Source organism: Bidens hawaiensis, unplaced genomic scaffold (genome assembly GCF_021521415.1).
Source record: "Bidens hawaiensis isolate Kalapana, Puna unplaced genomic scaffold, B.hawaiensis_p1.1 tig00019940_1, whole genome shotgun sequence".
NCBI lineage: Eukaryota > Viridiplantae > Streptophyta > Magnoliopsida > Asterales > Asteraceae > Bidens > Bidens hawaiensis.
Genome location: NW_027493030.1, coordinates 173,211 through 187,768, shown reverse-complemented (window position 1 = coordinate 187,768; position 14,558 = coordinate 173,211). Strand labels below are relative to the sequence as shown.

At 39.0% G+C, this 14,558-nt stretch overlaps 1 pseudogene; it reads right to left on the bottom strand.

The window, feature by feature from the left end:
* Window positions 1-4,240: 4,240 nt before the first annotated feature.
* LOC143559568 (metal tolerance protein 1 pseudogene) lies at window positions 4,241-5,618 on the bottom strand (annotated as a pseudogene).
* Window positions 5,619-14,558: the final 8,940 nt, after the last annotated feature.

Here is a 14,558-nt window from a genome sequence, read left to right as displayed (position 1 = left end):
TAAGATGTTATGATAATGTGATAAGATATGATAAGATGAGATGGTCATACAATTTGTGGTATTTATAGCCGAAGGTAGGTTTCCAAGGAGGTATGGCCGGCTGCAACAGTGTTCCTGTTCCACCAACAGTAGCCTACGCACGTGCCCTGCTGGTAGTTGGTGGGTAGGTAGCGGCTGATAGCGACCAGGCCTGCTGTATACTATTCCTTTTCCACCAACTGCCGGCTACGCACGTGGTATGACAGGAGTTGGTGAGTAGGCAGCGGCTAATAGTGACATACAGTGTAGGAGCATGCTGCTCGCCATACTGTTGTCCATAAGCTGTCGTCTCTTTAGTCAGTTCTTTTTCCCATACCTCGTCAGGTACAGTACAGAAGATCTTCCCGTATCGTACGGACTGGCTTATTTGGGCGGGAGTATTCCCCCTCCCGCCCTTGTGCGGGATTGTTCTCGGCTTCGCTCATTCCTTCAGGTGACACTGAATGATTGAGAGCTAAGTGCCTTGTGCGTGTAGCCTTGCTGCGCGGTTGGCCTTCCCTAATGGCTTGTATCCGAGGCTGCGGGGACAGGCGGAGTCCTTCACCATTGGGAGGCATTTCCTGCGGGACCAGCTTGCGTACTGCGCGTAAGGACGTCACGTCTCTGAGCATGGTTGGTCCTGCGGATCCAGTTGGTTTCTGCGCAGACGTTCCTGTTTAAGGTGAGTCTTGCAGGTCCAACTGGGCTCTGCTGGGACCTACCTCTTCAATAAACTATAAAGTATAAACTATACCCTCAAAGAAAACCCTTATGTCACATACCACCCCTCAAATATTCCCACTGCATTAACACATCAAAAAGAGCTTCAAAGTCACCATGCAACGATCAATTTGGACGTTAATCAGATCCAGTTCATTTTGACGTGATATGATTATAGTGTTTTCGTTCTTCTTCCAGTTCAATTATGTCAGGTGATTTATCGGCGAGGACGGTATTCAATCACCGGAGTACCGTCCGCGTCGTGGTCGTCGGTGATCCCGCCACCGGTAAGTCAAGCCTCATCGCTGCAGCCGCCACCGATACTTTTCCCGAATACGTTGACCCTGTGCTTCCTCCCACTGTTCTTCCGGCCGAGTATTATCCCGATGAGATTCCTGTCACAATTATTGATACTTCATCTAGGTTGTTAAAATTAACATTCATTCGTCCTTTTAATTTATTAGATTAGATTCAGGTCCGGATATTGGCCAAGCGGTCGTTCTGACCAATAACTTTTAAAGTTTGGCGTCTAATGGTAAGAATGGCCGGCTGATTATGTTTAAAAGACTGTTATAACCAATAACTTTCAAAGTTTGACCTCTGGTGGCCAGAACGGTGGCCTGAATATTGTTCAAATGGTTGTTCTAACCAATAACTTTCAAAGTTTGACATCCAGTGGTTAGACATGTGGCCCAAATATTGTTCAAACTATCATTCTGACCAATAACTTTCAAAGTTTGACCATCAATGGTTAGGCGGTCTGAATATTATTCATATCGTCGTTATAACCAATAACTTTCAAAAAGTTTGACCTTCAATGGTCAGAACGGCGGTCCGAATATTGTACAAACCGTCTGACCTTTAACTTTCAAAGTTGAACCTCAATGGCCAGGACGATCGTATGGAAATTCTTCGAACGACTGTTTTGACCAATAATTTTCAAATTTCGAGTTTTTTTGGTCAAAACAATTAACGTTAAGAAAGTGAAGCATCTTCACATTTATTTCTTGACCTTCCTTTTACCCAATCTTTTGACATACCCAGTACTTTAACTCCTTTAACTGTCCCAGTCAGCATTAAGTCACACACGGGACCTACACATGGTCTTCTCAGAAACAAAATACGGTGGCCTTAAGTTCGTGTGAAGCTGAGTTCATGGCAGCAACTTCAGCAGCTTGTCAAGCCTTGTGGACAAGGAATTTGAAAGTGACTTAATGGGAGAAAAGGCACAGGTGGTGAAACTCCTAGTTGATAATGAATCTGCCATTGCACTAATGAGGAATCTTGTGTTTCACGGGAGAAGCAAGTATATCAACCAAGCATCATTTCATATGCGAATGTGTGGAACGAGAACAAGTGTATGTGGAGCATGTCAGTGGGAATCTGCAGAAAGCTAATATTCTAACTAAACCGTTAGCCCGTATCAAGTTTGCTGAAATGAGGAGTCTTGTTGGTGTAAAAGATCTGCATGAAGATGTCAACACCACGGGGGAGAGTGTTGGTTTAGTGTTAACTGATTTCACAGGAGATAAACGTTACAGGAGCTGAACATTTGTGAACGGTGCTGGCCTAAAATAATGGAAGACCTAGTTTCCAGGAGTTCTAGTTGATTTAATTTGTTATATAAATGCTTGAGTTGTTAGTTTATTTTATCACTTTTCAATTCCAGTTAGTCGATAAGTCTGTAATCATTCCCTTTGAATCATTCGATTAATAAAGATTACATTCGACTACTTCGTTCCTAATTTTCTTTGATTATCTCAAGCTTTAGGCTGAACCAAACTAACAGAACCACCATGCTAACAGGAGATTGTCAAGCCGCAGTTGATCACACACAAAATCAGTTGAACACCAAACTTCAATGTCTTGTTCTCAACTTTTCTTGGTTTCTCTGTGCCTAAAATGCTCTTGCTTTTGCAGTTAGGAGGGGCATTGGACGCGGTTCATGCACAGCTTTTACCTCAAGATAAAGCCAAAATTATCAAGGAAATCCTAAAAGAATAAAAAACAGCCATGGTAGGGGAAGGGTTGATTGACGCGTGTGCATTGGCTACAGCAGACATTGGGATCTTGATGGGTGTTGACTTATCTGCTTTAGCAAACGAGACCGGACATATGATCCTAATGTCAAATGATATCAGAAAAGTCCCGGCAGCTGTGACGCTCACCAGGAAAACCTGCACAAAAATATTTGAAAATATATCCGTTGCCATCGCCACCAAGGCTTATACAGGTGAAGCCCACTCATCTCTTCAAAGATGTTATGCGAATTATTATTCTCTTGATTATTCGCCTAAACTAGTAATAGTCATAACTACCATATAGTTAGTTTACATGATCTTGGACACTTTGTAAGAGCTTTAGCTCCCAAGAATAAACACTGCTCCTGCCTATGCTCAAAGCTCTACACGACTAGCCATAACTCAAGAGCCTTTAAATCAAGCAACTGTTTCTCTTGATGTCGTTGCTGCCGAATATGGCACATCAACTAATGAAAGCTATGAATGGAATTTCCAGGAAGTAGAGGAACACCAATAACTCATAGCTTCATGGTGATGTTACAGAACATGTGAAAGAGCATATGTGGACTCAAGTTCGTATAGACAAGGTAATCAGTTACATATATATCTTATTTAGAAACTGATTGACCAGATGGACATAGTTAAATCCAAATGCATTAAGGCATATATCGTATTTAGAAAGTCTGAAAAAATTTATTAAGGCAAAATTTATTTAAAGTCTACAAAATGAATTCAACGTTAGATTAATGATTCAGACATTTAAAATTTAACTTATAAACTTGTTACTAAAAACGAATAATAAATATCAATGTAATTCAAATAATACACCCTGCCCAAAATAATAATAATAATAATAATAATAATAATAATAATAATAATAATAATAATAATAATAAAATACATATGGTTGGTCAGAAGTGATCTAATGTCTACCAAAAGTTCAAAACTTGAGTGAATCGATTGAATAAATAAGGAGCAAAATGGTACCAAATAAATCTCTCTTAGAAAATATGATAATATTGGTCTAGATATGTAAAACAAAATCCTATCAAATTTTGATTATGAAACTCAGATCTAGTAATTGATCAGAGGTCATACATTGTTTGGAATCAAGGGAAGGTGTATTAAGTAGTTTTGCTGAAAACATGCTGATATGTTACTGATAAAAAGAATAATAGTGCTGTTTAGTAGTGATTATTTTAAGGTGGTTAAAACCTGACACATAATCAGGTTCAAGAATGGTCCCTTCCAATCTTCCATCCCATCAAACACGAAAAACAATTATTTTTTCTTTAATTCGAATGGATCAAAAGCTTTTAGAAATACACAACATATAAGTTCAACCTTTTACAACCTACAGAGTAAATAACTTGGGACTATAAGTTCAGCATTATGAACAAATACCTATCCAATGCCCACAAAGTAGTTCATGAATCACATACCTCGCGGTATTCAACAACTAAATATAGAAACATATTGATTTATTCACGCTCTATCTGAACTGTAACATGACTGATGTTATATTTTCTTTTAATATAGTCCACCACCTTATTCAGCACCAGATCCGCATCTGCTTCAGGCCTTATTCTTACATGGCAAGCTAACAGCAACTTCCCCACAGTTATAGCCCATATATGCAATTCATGAATAGCAACCACCTCATCTATCTCAAAAAGACCCCTTTCTAGACTTGTTGAATCTATCTCACTTGGTGTGTTCTCCATCAAAACATCGAGAATGTCTCGCAACATGCTGATTGTTGTATACAAGACAATAACGGAGAACAGTAATGTGCAAATGGGATCAATGATTTTCAAGTTAGGGTTGTACCATATGGCTGCAGCACCAATCAATACACCGACACTCTGAACGGAATCGCCCAACACATGAAGATAAGCACCTTGAACATTGATATTGCTCCTCTTCTTCTCTTTGGTTTGCTCTGCAGAATTTATGTTCAAGAGAGGCTGGCTAGGTTCATCATGATCATGATGATGATCATCACCATGATTATGCTGATGGCGTCGATGTGTTGTCACACTAACCTCGTTGATGTTTACTCCCTCTTCAATATGACCATGGTCATGACCTAGTATGAACATCATGAGTATGTTAACAACCAAGCCAAAAGCAGCAATTCCAAACATAAGACTGCCTTCAACTTCAACTGTACCATGGAGGAGTCTATCTATGGCTTCATACACTAGGATACCGGTAAGTAGCCATATTATTTGAATGGATACCAGTGTTCCAAGTATTTCAATCCTGAAAAACCCATAAGATTGGCGAGGTGTAGCTTCCCATCCTGAAGCCCAGACAGAAAACAACGAGATTGCAAAAGCAGCATCATCAGATAACAAATGAGCCGCATCAGCTAAAATTGCAAGACTATGGGCTTTAACTCCACCAAATACTTCTACACCCATGAAAATGAAACAGCATATAACCCCACCCCAAAGCTTCCACATGGAGGCTGACCGTTCTTTTACTTCCTGTGAACTAGTTTCCGGATCTGAAAAGCCACACGGTACACTCCCACAACCTTTGGCTCCAGCATATCTGTTCTCTTCCCGTAAACTAGTTTCTGCATCAGGCCTCTCAGCATCCATCTGCAATTTGCCACAAAACACGTTATAAAGAAATATTCTTATTTTTCAATTCAGATGCTCCAATAAAGATCTGATAATGGAAATTCAGTACAAAGATAGAGCTTTTTAAGATACGAACATGGCGAGCAAATCACTCAAACACAGAATACAGAAGAAAGGATGCAGGAACGGAAGGGTTACTTGCGATATAAGGATTGAATTCGGGACAACCTCCAGGGGCTCTCGATGATCTCAGAAGAAGAGAAGACCGTCTTATATATATAGTGCTAACCACCAAATTGTCTTATATCCTAATTTCGTTTTATCTCGTATTTAAAAATCAATAATTATATATTTTAAAACATGAACGGCTGATTGCATGCCATTCATACATATTACAATTAAGTTCATTTTCTTTTCATTATTCGTATTTAAAATCAATATACAAAGTTGAAGATAGCAGGTAGTGGTGGAATCCAAAGATTTTTATAATTGTGATTCATTGTGTCAATTGATTATTAAATCATAATATCATCACATATTTGAACCTTGATTATTTTTATTTTTATGTTTACTGCGGATTAGAATTACTTATTCGCTTCCGCTTTTGCGACCTGGCGAGGGGGGAATACAACACTATGATAGTGGTGGGGTGTTTGGTTCTTCGGTGATGCGATGAATTTTGAGGTGATTGATCAAACTGATTTCAAGAGTCATGAGCATATATACATGTAGATGCATTGGAAAGTCTTGTGGTTAGTTTTAGCACAAATTTGACAGGTAATAATGGAGTCGTTTCGGTGGTAACTCACGTGAGGGGCTGGGGTGTATGTGGGGAAAAAGGAAAAAAAATAAGGAATAAAACTGTCTCGATGAATTTAACGACCAGACTTAATGAGATTAGGGAATTCGGGTTTAATTGCAAGTAAAATGAAACCATAGGGAAGAGAATTGCAAATTCGAAACTATTGGACTAAAACTGCAGATTTGGAAAAACCAGAAGGACGAAAACCGCAGTTCACTGAAATAAGTATTAAAGTATTATATAAACAAAAGAGTGAAAAGACATGTCTACCCCTGATTTAACGATGAAATTTAACGGGATTAGTAATTTGAATGTAATTGGCAAGAACTGGAAACGTGGAGGGTTCATATGCAAAAAATAAACTTTTTGAACTAAATTCGCATTATTTGTCAAACTACGAGGACGAAAATGACATATTGGTCTAAATATGTAAAACAAAATCCTATCAAATAGGGAACATATAGACGATGAACACAATTTCTGGCTGTATGTCCTAGCCAGTGGTAACATGTTTGCCTCTTAATATAAATAGCACCCAATGATTTATCAACACATGGAGATCCAGAGGATCTATGAGGACGAGACTGTCCTTGTTGTGCTGATTTCTTATGTGCCTTCCCTTTATTGCCAAGACTCGTTAGAATAAGATTCCTTTTCACTAGCCTGAACCCCTTCACTATCAGAAGTAACAACATTTACTGTATCTGCACATGAATTAGAAGCATCGAAATTGTTCACACATTTAAAAGCAGGATTAATTACCTCTCCTGATCCAACAATTTCGGATTGAACTTTTTTACCATATTTCATGCCTTTTACCTTTTCTTCCTGCTCTTTTGCTCTTTGGTAAGAGGAAGACTAGTATAGTTGTCATTGTATGGTGGGGGTAGCTGACTGTATTCTATGCCCTCACCTTCGTTATCTTTTTGCCATAGTTGATTTTCAATCATTGAATTGGCTACTTTACTGGAACCATCGAATATTTTAAAGTCTAGTTCAGCCCTTTCAAATTTATTAGTTAGATTTGAAATCTCTAACTTGGAGGCTTCCGGTTTAACAGTTAATTCGGCGATTTCCTGTTTAACATCTAGGTGGTGACAACATTTTACACTGAAATATGATTTAAGCTTAGAGAATTCCTTTTTATGTGTTTCTATTTTATCTAAAAATGCCTTTCATTTTTCTTAAGTTTAAAGTTTTCAGATTTTACTACTTCCATCTCTCTAATTAAGTTATCATTGTGAAGCTTATACAAATTTATCTTATCAATGCAAGCTTGAGAACATGATTGAGAACTTACCATATTGGATCTACTAATGCATTTGAATCTACCTCTCACTAAAAGAAATTCAAGTTTTAGCGGAGACACAAATAGCGACGACGCGTGGAATTAGCGGCGACATTCTTGTTTGTCGTCGCTAATGCCCAGTGCTGCCGCTAATGGCGTCGTCGCTAAAGGTCTTGATCCATGTGCTCCATCTACAAACATTTCTGGCCGTTGATAAACTCATGATCTAAAGGCCAAAATCATTCTAAACAAACACACCCACATTTCCAACAAATTAAAAAATCCTTCACATAAAAGAAACACACAGACCCACCCTTCATCTCATTGTTCCAGCTTCTTCCATCGGCAACCAGCCACCGACGCGACTCACCGTCAACCACCTGCAACTACCAACACGTCAACACGTTGGCACCACCTGCAACCAGCCAACATGTCGGAAACCACTTCAGCACGCACCTGCAACTCGCCGGAAACTTCGTCTCCGGCAGACATGCTACTCTGCAACAACTTCATCTCCGGCAAATCTGCAACTTCACCGGCAATGATAGTTTATATATCGTGTGTGTGTCTATATATATTGTACAAATTTTGTATAGTTTTAAGACCAATTTGTTTGTAAACATTTTGTATAATATTGGACCAATATAATGAGAATTATGGTGCTTTCTTTCCTTTTTAATGATTTGTCATTTCTTAATGATTCTATCACGTGACAGTTTAATGATTCTGTTCTTATGAAACTAGCGAATCTGAAAAATTTTCTGGCGAAACTTAGGTGTAGGGAATTAGTGTTGACGATGTCAGAATTAGTGGCGACAAGATGGTCATCAGCGGCAAGGAATTAGCGGCGACCCTATAGTGGTGACGTGTCGCCGCTAAAAACTTTAGCGGCGACAAACTGGGTTATTAGCGGCGACGCTTTGTCGCCGCTAAAACTTGAATTTCTTGTAGTGTCTATAGGCGAACTCTGAAATACTACTGAGGAGGGAGCACACTAATTAAGAGTACTTTTAAACATTGAGAAGGTTTGTGGAGGCGAACTCTGATTTTCCCGCCAAATATTTTCGAAAAATATGATCGCCAAAATTTTCAAGAAAGATGTCCCACTCAAAAGAAGTGTCTAGGAAAAATTTCGTTCAAGAAAAATTTTTCTGATTTTCCCGCCAAAAATATCACCGAAAATCACCTTGAAAAATTATTTTTGCCAAAATTTTCAAGAATAAAATCTCACTTATAATGAGTATTCAAGAAAAATTTCGTTCAAGAAACATTTTCCCGCCAAATTTGATTTTTTTTTACCGAGAATCAGTGAAAGTTGACCAAGAACAAGGTTTGAGCGAGAACTAGGTTTGTGTAACGTCCTAAATATTATAATATTAAATAAAGAAAGATTTCGTTAAGTTGTCGAGCGTTAAATAATATTAGCTAGTGTTTAATAAAAGATCATGGACTTGGACTAATAATGATGGATTAAAGGGAATGGGCCTTAGGTTCATGGGCTTTAAGGGATATAAATATCCCCTTAAACCATCCTAAAACCCTAACCATCATTTCCATCTTTCATAAATCTCTACACACTCAAAACACACATACATCCTACACCACTATACACGGCCGAGAGATTTGAGCGAAGTTAGAGATCGAGTGGACGCTAGTTCAAGTAGATCTTTATCACACAAGCTACATACAAGATCTAGAGTTGTTAACCAAGTTTAACGAAATCCAAACGAGCACTAAAGGTACGTCTTTTACCTTAAGATTACGTTTTTATTAACGTTTAACCTTGAAACTTAGAAAGAGAATGGATAAGGTGTAAATGAAACGTAAAGTTGTAAACTTGAGGCTAAAACGAACTTACAGGACCTGCAATAGGTGCGGCTCGTTTAAAGATAAATCTTAGACCTAGTATTAAACGTTTTTAATCATAAATGTCCAAACTTTATATGTTTTCGAGCCGAGTCTTATCCGAAAATGACCTTAGGAGTGTTTACGGGATTGATTAACGACCCATCAAGGTTCGCATGATTGAAACAGAAATGATTGCGGGTCGAAAATGAAATCCCGTCATGCTGTGGATAACTTCGCTAGACAAGTTCGTCGTAGATAAGTTCGCACCGTGTGTATGTTCGTTGGACTCTAAGTTCGCCGAGCCATAAGTTCGCTGAACCTTAAGTTCGCTGAACCCTATGTTCGCTGGACTCTAAGTTCGCTGAACCCTATGTTCGCTGGACTCTAAGTTCTCCGAGCCTTAAGTTCGCTGAACCCTAAGTTCGCTTAAGTTAAGTTCGTTACGAATCGGATTACGAATCAGACTTAAATCGTTATGAGGAATGAGTTAACGAATTAGGAAATAATTTAAAATGTTAATGGAAAATGTGTTAAGATAGTTAAGTTCAGCTCGACCCCAGCTAGGGGCTCTGCCCCTTGGACCCTGCTAGGGGCTGCCGCCCCTAGAACCCCGCTGCCAGGGGCGCAGCCCCCGGACCCCCGTTCGTTGTGGGCTATACAAAGATATAAATACGATACAAGTAGTAATAGTTAATTGATACGTGTAATTGTTATACAGTTAGCCATGCCCCCACTGAAGAAAGGAATAACTATTAACGGTGAACGTAACCGACTTCAGGTGAGTTTCTAGCCCCACTTCCTTGTTATGTTTTCTGGGCTGTGTGCATACTCAATGTGATAGTTAATACACTTACCTTAAGTGGTAAGTGTATGCCCTATGTGTATTATGTATGATGATTTCTTGACGGTGCATGAACGATCTTCGGATATTGCATGGACCTTCAGGTAGTAGATAACGATATGATTGATATACATGATGTATGAATGTTGTATGTATGAATATATATGATGTATGAATGATGTAGGAATGATTAAGTATGATGTAAGTATGATATGTTGCTGGTACGTGAACGCTCTTCGAAGATTGCACGTTTTGTCAGGGAAAGTACGTAAAGGACAGGTATGTTATAGTAGTACGAAATGAAGGGTGACCGGACCCTAATAATATCCAAGGATGAAGGGTGACCGGACCCTAATAATATCCGAGGATGAAGGGTGACCGGACCCTAGTAATATATGAGGATGAAGGGTGACCGGACCCTAATAATATCCGAGGATGAAGGGTGACCGGACCCTAATAATATCCGAGGATGAAGGGTGACCGGACCCTAATAATATCCGAGGATGAAGGGTGACTAGACCCTAATAATATCCGAGGATGGAGGGTACCAGACCCTTATAATATCCAAGGATGAAGGGTGACCGGACCCTAATAATAGCCGAGGTATGTAGGGCGAATGCTCTTTATAACGTAAGGCTAGTTATGATTGTGTATGATGAATGATGGACGGGTTAAGTATGTAATGCGTACCTTCAGGCACGTACATGTGTATGTAAAGTAAGTTATGTGATTAACTAGATATCACTCAGCGTAGCTGACTTTTAGTATGCACGCAGGCAAATAGGTTGAGGCAGCTCGCGTGATTGAAGACACATGGCATGGAATCGAAGATACTGGCATCTCGAAGAAATGTTGTGATGTTTTAAAAGACTATGTTTTGTTTTAAATGACTATGAATGTTTTATAAGACAAGATTTGAAGGTTATCTATGATATTATGGTTGAAGTTTTATATTCCGCGTAAAGTTTTAATTAACTCTAATTTGTAGAACTGTTTTATGAGTAAATCCAACATCAAAGTAGGGTTACCGGTAACGGGGCCTTACAGTTTGACCGAGAACAAGCTTTGACCGAGAACAGATCAAATCAACCGAGAATACTGTTTGACCGAAAACTCTGACTGAGAACAATTGATGACCGAAAACTCTTGAAAATGGCCGAAAACCTTCAAATTAACCCGAGAATAATTGTTGTTGACCGAGATCTCTCAAACTAAGCAGAGAACATCCAAGAACACTTGTTTTCTATCAAATTAGGCCGAGAACACCATATAACATGTTTGACCGGTTAATTTTAGTAACAACTGAATTCCTAAATCAGTGGGATTCAAATTATTTCCAAAGATAAGATAATCTTTGACCAAACCAGTTTCACTCTTCTTCTCCGATGACCTTGCCGGAAAAATCACCCAAACCACCAACACACAAAATAGACAAAAATCTTGAATCCTTTGATATCAAAACCGAGCCTAGAATAGGTCTAAAGGCGCTGATACCACTTGTAAGTCCCGAATCTGGATCACTACAATATGATATCAACTCAAACACAATGTTAGTGCGGAATCTAACACAATGGTGATATAAGAACGAGATAGAAGAACAATATGAATATAATAAATGTGACATCTGCCCGATCCGACCCGACCCAGGTACCCGTTTCTCTGACCCGATCTCTTTCTTTTATGATTTAATATTTATTTATACTTATATTTTATTTTTAATAATAATAATATATATTTCCTTCCCGCCTCTTTCCCTCTCCTTCTCTCTTTCCGCCTTGTTTCCCTCTTTTTCTTCTCTTTGCTTGTCCTTTGTTCCTTCCCGCCTAAGGTTGTCTGCGCAGCTTCACGCGCCAGACCCCTTACAAGGAATCCTGCGTGAAGACCACCTGTTTCAGCGATACGCGAGACGAACTCTTCTCGCAGCGCGCTAAGAATTGTAATTCTTCTCGCAGCACGCTAAGAACGGTAGTTCTTCCCGCGACGCGCTAAGGATTTGTAGTTCTTCTCGCAGCACGCTACGAATCGTAGTTCATCCCTCGACGCGCGAAGAATTATAGTTCTTCCCGCGGCGCGCTAGGAATTTTAGTTCCTCCCGCGGCGCGCTAAGAAATATGATTCTTCCCGCGGCGCGCTTAGAAATATTGTTCTTTCCGCGACGCGTTAAGGTTAGTTCTGTCTGCCTTCGCGCTCGCGCTCTCTTGACCTTCTGTGTCTGCCTTCGCGCCTTAGCCTTCTCGCGCTAAACCCTTGTTTTCTTCTGTTTAAATCTAGCCGTTTGCTTTTGTGTTATCTTATCTTTTGTGCTGTTGACCTAATCTGCTTTGTCTGAAAAGTTACTTTCGGCGCAGCATGCGCACCAACCCCATTGGTTGGCAGAAAAAGTGACTGACATTATCTTTTGAGATCTGCTTTTGCCATGCTTGACCAGTACCTTTATCTGACCCGCCCATGCTTTTTACTATTCCCTGTCAGCTTTATCTTGCCCCCTGCAGCTGCCATATCTTTTGATATCTTTTACTTGCTTTTTGATATCTTTTGCTTGATCCTGTTAAAGATCCTTTCCCCTTTCTAGGGATTATGTCTCCTAAGGTTTCTCTATAAATAATAGTATTATTTTTCCTAACACTACACACACAAAACACTTAATCTCTCCTGTTCTCTTGCCCCTTGCTCTCTCTGCCGTCTTCCTCTCTGCCTCCGTCTTCCTCCCTGTTCTGCCCTGCTTTTTCGGTAATATATATTATATATAATAATTTACTTATTAATTATGCTAACTTATAATCAAGACTTAAAACCAATCATTAAAACAATAATCTTATTTATAGGTTAACTTGTGCTTGTTTAAAGTTGGTTCTTGCTTTATCTTACACCGCATCGTTTATCAAGTGAGTAATCTCGTACCTAATCCCTTTTTGCTTTTAATGTTTTGGGATGATCATGTGTTCATACAAACTTAGAGTCTTAAACTTGTTTATGAACTTTAGTCGCGCAGTATCCCATGTGTTGAGGACGTTTACTTGGCTGTTTATTTGTATGTGTGTATCATTAACCGCTTTGTTCGGCCTATTCCGCAGTTTTCATGGATCCATTAGATGAACACGGGAGACCTATCGTTTACGGTTTTCTTTGTTTACACTTGCACAGATGTTTTCTCGTTTTTGTGCTCAATTGGGAGCACGGATTGAACTATGAACTATGAGCTATGATCTATCTAGGCTTGATCACAATCTGATTGCACCCTTGTTAAACATCAGACATACACGTGTTGCGCGCAGATTTATTATTATCTATGTATTGTATTAAACTTGATTTCTCACCAACACGCAAGTGTTTGACGTTTATTTTAACACATGTTCAGGTTTGCAGTAGCTGTTTTGGAGCTTGTGGACACGTAGGACGTTTTTACTTTTGGACCTAGAATTAAAATGTATCAAGACAAGTTAATGTTGTTTGAATGTTATAATTTATAATATATTGATTTATGTTTGATTTATGTTCTTTATTTTCCCCGCTGCGCGTGCGCGATAAAATGTGTATTAATAAATATTGACACCAATAGTGTCGCGAGTAATGAAGCAATATGTGGCGCCCCGATGTATAATCCGCCTTTGGTCGGGGTGTTACAGATTGGTATCAGAGCTCGTTGACTTTAGGATAGGTGGTTAGACGTAACGGCCTAGAATACCTAAGAGTCCCTTCTCGCGCATGAGAGAAATCTCATGTTTGCGCGCTTATTGTTAATTACTCGTTATTTATGAATATGCTCGCACTTGCGCAGTATATGATTTTATGTTCTATTTCGCGATATTTCGATTTTTGTTGAATTTCGATTTTTATTGATTTTACTTACATATTCGTTTGTTGGGATTTGAAGATCCGAAAAGTCATGGTGATACATGAATAGTTGATTTTCAATTTCCATTTACGATTATGTTCTGAGGTTGGAGACTTGAAAAGTCATGGTGATACATGAATTGTCAACCTCCAATACTCATTTTCTTGTGTATTTCATATTGAAGATTGAAAAGTCATGGTGATACATGAATCGCCAATCTCCAATACTCGTTTGCCCGTATATTTTAAATTGGGAATTCGGAAAGTCATGGTGATACATGAATCGTCGATTCTTGATTCGAATTTGTTACCCTTATTAAGTCTGCATTTAGGGTCATTTATTTTACTTTTAACTTTTGATAGTATCTAACTCCGTGAAACCAAGCTTTTCGAGGTTATACTTTGTGCTAAAACCAAGATATTAACTAAAATTAAAATTTTTATAGAATGCCTCCGCTATCTCGCCGATTTCAGAGAAGAGAAGCCTCGCGCATGCTTAGACAGCAACGTTCCCAGGAAATGGCCGCCGTGATAGCCCAAGCCTTGAGCCAAAACAATACCTCGAGTTATAACATTAAGTCCTTTAACGCGGGTA